The following is a 5,926-nucleotide window of genomic DNA, read 5'->3' on the forward strand; positions in this document are numbered from 1 at the left end:
AAGATGATACCACTTTAATATAAATAGCACACTCACGCAACCGAAGTTCCCGCGATGCCCAGAAACAGGAAACAGGAAGGGGTTACCAGCGTCTGTGCACCCCAATTTATAGACATTTGCCCGAGGCCGTCCCGCCCCCAAAGGGCGGGCTCTCTCTACAGGGGAGGAGGCGGAAATTTTTTCAACAAAAAAAAATAAATAAATAAAAATTAAGTGTATGCAGAACATTCTTCCATTGTGCTCTTTCATTTGCTTCTTTCTTCTGTTTTGGGTACATCCCTTGCACTCAGAGATTCATCCACAGTCAACAACATATTTGATTGGATATCTCTTCTGTCTACTGCCCTCATCCTTTTTTATTTTCTCCTTCCCTCTACCAAGGCTTGAAAACTCATGTAAATAGTCTGAGGCAATTATAGTGCTAACTTTATTTGCTTTATGGTTCTCAGGTCTCATTGTCCTTTGACTGCATGGACCTAGAAGAATCAAACTGGATTTGACCACAAAGCAGCCTCTTTGAGGACTAACTGTCATAGTATCAAAAGGTGCTATGCAATCTGCCAGTGGAGAAAAGCAACCAACAGTCTTAACCAGCTGTGATGGCTATAAAACACAACAATGACTAACATGTTAAGATTTCCCCAAGGGTACAATATTGATACTTACAGCTCGAAGGTAAACAACAGCTATCTAATTGGATTTAAGGGCAGATAAATGAGAAGAAATGTATTCCTGGTGCTGTAAACCCACCCAACTACCCATAGTTGGTGGACCCTTGAGGTGAACCTACTATTGCTACTTTCCTAAACTAGTATAGTTTCTAGCTGCATTATAAATATTTACCCTTATGCTTACAAAATAAGCATCTTTGATGATGGATGAGAGCTATACTTATTTGTGAGTATAGGGGTGAGTATTTAGGATGCAACTAAAAATTATACTGTACTAAGATATTTTCTGTTTTCCATGAGCTCCCAACAATATGGTCACTTGCACAAGATATAATATAAGGGATATGAGAAGACATCATGGTTTCTGGAACAAGTGGTTGTGAGAACATGGGAAGAGTTGGTAGGAGAAATGGGATGGAAAGGTGCAAATGCAGTGTACTCATATATGAAATCCTCAAATAAAATTTTAAACAAAAAACCAGATTGCTATTCAGACAAGTTATTTCTGTGTCTAACTCTCATTGAATTTCTCAAAATAAACATCAGGTAACAAAATATTTGGTCCTTTGCCTAGCATAAAAACTAATAAGGGGTTGGGAAGATGGATTGATGGGTTAACTGCTTTCCACAAAATCACAAGGTCCTGAGTTCATCCCCAACACCCGTGTATGAAGTTAGATATGGGGGCACACATTTGTAACCCTGGTGCTTGGGAAGCTGAGATAGGTGGATTCTTGAGGTTTGCTTTCTATTCAGCCATAACTGAACTGGGTAAACCTTAGTAGGTCCCAGAGAGATTCTGCTTCAAATAATAAGATGGACAGTTCATGAGGAACAACACCTGTAGTTGACCTCTGACCTCTATACATGCATGCACAATATGCATATGCATACATAATGCACCCCTATGGATATGCACATATATCACCCAACACAAGAATAATTAATAATAATAATATTAGAAACAAAAATCATGTGGTCAAAAATCTCCAAATTGTCAGGACAGATTGTTAAAAAATACTTATTTTATTATTTTACATTAATTTTGTATTCTTCTCTCATGTATTATATCCCAAGCTCAGTTTCTTCTTCCTCTTCTCCTCCCACCCTTTCCCCCATCTCACTTCTCCCCAAGATTCACTCATTCTCCATTTCCCTTCAGAAAAGAAGAGGCCTCCTAGGGATATCAACCAAATATGGCATATCATGCTGCAAAAAGAAAAGGCATATCCTCTCATATCAAGGCTGGATGAGGCAGCCCAGTAAGAGGAAAAGGGTCCCAAGAGCAAGCAAAAGAGTCAGAGACAGCCCCACTCCCACTGTTAGGAGTTCCAGAAGAACACCAAGCTGCACAATAGTAACATATAGTGAATTTGTTTTGTATTGACCAACTACTCTTGGGCATGCCTTGGAGTATGGCTCATATACTTACCCAGTGACACTCCATTTAAGAAACTGATTTTCCCCTTTCCAGCAGGTATCAGTTGCAAATAGCTTCGTGGCTAGGGGTCGGGGGATTTTGTCTGGTTTGAACTGCACCCCTTCCTATTTTAGACTAAGGGAGTATCTTACTTAGGGTTTCTATTGCTATGAAGGGACACTATGAGTATGTCAACTCTTTTTTTTTTTGGTTTTTTGAGACAGGGTTTCTCTGTGGCTTTGGAGCCTGTCCTGGAACTAGCTCTGTAGACCAGGCTGGTCTCGAACTCACAGAGATCCGCCTGCCTCTGCCTCCCGAGTGCTGGGATTAAAGGCATGCGCCACCACCGCCCGGCTTGAGTATCAACTCTTAAAAAAGAAAACATTTAGTTGGGGCTGGCTTACAGTTTCAGAAGTTTAGTCCATTGTCATCATGCAGGACATTGTGGTGTGCAGGCAGACATGGTGCTGGAGAGGTAGATGAGAGTTTCACATCTTGATCTGCATGCAGGAGAGAGAGAGACACAGAGAGAGAGAGAAAGAGAGAGAGAGACAGAGACAGACACACACACACACACATACACAGAGAGAGAGAGAGAGAGGGAGAGAGAACTTACGATCAGTCCCATGAAGGCTCCATAACTGTTGGTCCAGAGAACGTGAACTCCCCTGAATTTGAGTCAGCTGTCTCTGTGGGTTCCCCAGCATGACCCCCTGGCTCATATAATCCACTCCTTCCTTTCCTCAGCAAGACTCCCGGAGCTCAACCCAGTGTCTGACTGTGGATCTCTGCAACTGCTTCCATCAGTTACTAGATAGAATATCTCTGATGACAATTAGGTAGTCTCACCAATCTGATTACCTAGCCCTGCCTTTATACTGGGGGAGGAACCTGGTCCTGCCTCAACTTGATGTGCCATGCTTTGTTGATGTTCATGGGAGGCCTGCCCCTCTCCGAATGGAGCTGGAAGAGGAGTCGAAGGAGAGAAGGGTAGATGGGAACTGAGAGTTAGGGGGTGCTGGGAGGAGGGAAGGGAGAAAATCTGTGGTTGATATATAATCTAAATGAAAATGTTACTTAGATAAAAATAAAATAAAAAGAACAGAAAAATGAGAAATAAGTAAATGATTTTAAAAAAAATCAAAAGGTCAGTGGAACCAGAGAGTTTTATTGGTGCCACCATTTTATTTTATGTCATGTGGTTACATTAACCAAAATGGCAGTAAAGCCACATGGCATTTGCTCTCTTTAATATCATTAGCAAAGATGGCAGCCAAGTCACACAATTATCTTCAATTTAATGAGGTCACCAGCCAAGATGATGGCAAATCGCATTGTTGCTTTCTTCTCATGATGAGCTCAGTTCCATGGTAAAACTTCCCATCCCCCATCAAGGCACAAGACCCTGTGGGGTCCACACATCTATGCAGCTGGACTTAGTAAGCTAAGTTTTCATTTCTGTTCAGAGGTCTTTACTCACCAAAAAGATTAATTTGCCTCCTAGTATATACAGACATTAGGTTAGGAAGAGAAGTGTCTAAGCGGATCGTCCTTGTTAGAAGAAAATAAAATTGCCAGCCCCAGGATAGGAGAAGGGGGCCGGCAGCTCAACAGTCACACCTTCCTATCATGTCTATGAGAAATTTACTCTAAATGGCTTATCTTACGAAGTTTTGAGGCACTCGCTCCTTAGGCAGGAGTCTGATGAGGGATTAGAAGTTAAACAGATTCCCTGCTAGGCAGACAGATAGGTTATAAAGAATGGTAAACTTCCAAGGGCACTGGCTTCTTCATCACTCTCTTGATCTGAGAGAATAGCCTAGTAGTTTTAAACAATGGCCTTGTGGGTTTTTCCTCCTGCTGATGGACTAGCCTAACAAATTCCAGGCCTCATCAAGACATGCTTACAATTATTTATTTATTTATTTATTTATTTATTATTTATTTATTTATTTTTGCTAATCAGCCACTTTGTCTTTCTTCAAAATGACCAGCTTTAAATTAGGGCAAGAAAATCCTTCGAAGACTTTAAAAATCCTCAGGCCTTGGGAGATGGTTTTTCTGTGTGTTTAGAGTATATGTGTGTTTCTTTACCCCCAACAAAAGCCTTTATTTACTAGGAAACACCGACAACAGTGTTGCAATATTCCATTCTTGCAATTTTCATTCTTTTTATTACCTGAAAAAGAAATACTCTGTTTTCTTTGCTCTGTGATAAGCCAAACTTTTTATGGATCTAGAGACTCCCTTGACTAATGCTGACTTGCTTGTTAATGGCTTATAAATTAAATTCAAAACTAATAATTGTCATAAAATATGTTATGATCATCTATTTTATGATATTTATCTAACTTAACCCTTAAAACACACGATAAGATATTGGGCTAGGCAGTGGTAATTTTATTATTAGTACTCTAACAGTTCAAAAATGAAATCAAAAATAGATAAATGGAATTACATGAAATTAAAAGCTTCTGCACAGAAAAGGGAATAACAACAAGAAGAGACAGCCTACAGAATGGGAGAAAAATATAGGCTATATATTTGACAGAAAGCAATATCCAGAATACATTTAAAAACTCTGCAATGCAAACACCAAAAGGACAGGTCAATCCATTCAGTAAATGGATGTGTGATCTGAAGAGACACATCTCAATAAATAAATGGAAAAAAGGTTTGACATCTTTAGCCATTAGGGAAATGCAAATCAAAACTCTATTGAGATTCTATCTCATCTCAGTCAGAATAGCTATTATATTTTTTAAATGCTAGCAAGGATTGGGGGGAATTCTTATACACTGCTGGTGGGAATGCAAATTAGTTCAGCCTCTATGGAAATCAGTATGAAGTTTTTTCTTTAAAAAAAAAAAAAAACTAACAATAGATCTACCATACGTCCCCGCAAGGCCACTACTGTGTATATATAGCTAAAGAGAATTAATTGAGAATACAATAGAGATACTTGCATACACATATTCATTGTGGTACTATTCACAATAGCCAAAATAGAGAATCAGCCTAGATGTCTATTAACAGATGAATGGAAAAATTGTGTGTGTGTGTGTGTGTGCGCACACACACACACACACACACACAGAGAGAGAGAGAGAGAGAGAGAGAGAGAGAGAGAGAGAGAATTATTTAAACATAAAAAGTAATTAAATCATATCATGGGCAAGAAATTTGGGTAGAACTAGAGTTTAGGTAGAATTAACCAACACAGAAACTGTTATGTTTTTTCTCACATGTAGAAACAAGCAAACAAGAAAGGATGGCCTGAAAATAGAGGAAGTGGCAGGGGAAGAAAAGAAAGGAGTACAACACAGGATGACAGGGAGAATTCATAAGAACAAAACACAATATAAGCACATATGAAAGCAAATGTACAGTAAAAAGTGAAATGAATACATTTGTACAATTCATATCATTGAATAGCTATTATAAAATAGCTTTCATAAATTAAATTGTTTATATGACTACATGAATTGCCCCCACATGAACATATCAACTAACGAAAGGATAAGCATTTATGGTGACCAGCTCTCTGGAACAAAATAAACTTTTTTCCTTAAATTTCTTCTTATACTATATTTATTTACATAGACAAAAATCCTAGTACAGTCATTCCAGGTGTGAAAACCCAGAAAGCCAAATTCTTGGATGACTTAAAAGAAGCTGCTAGCAACTGCCATAAGACCTTGTTTTTTTTTTAAAAAAAATCAAGGAACATTTAAGATATAGTGTACTTTCAGATGTCTTCATGGTAGCACTATGGCATTTATAATGGAATTTAGCAAAATCATATTTTAAAATTCTTCATGATAATATCCAAAAT

The sequence above is a fragment of the Microtus ochrogaster genome, unplaced genomic scaffold, assembly GCF_000317375.1.
Source record: "Microtus ochrogaster isolate Prairie Vole_2 unplaced genomic scaffold, MicOch1.0 UNK57, whole genome shotgun sequence".
In the NCBI taxonomy this organism is placed as follows: domain Eukaryota; kingdom Metazoa; phylum Chordata; class Mammalia; order Rodentia; family Cricetidae; genus Microtus; species Microtus ochrogaster.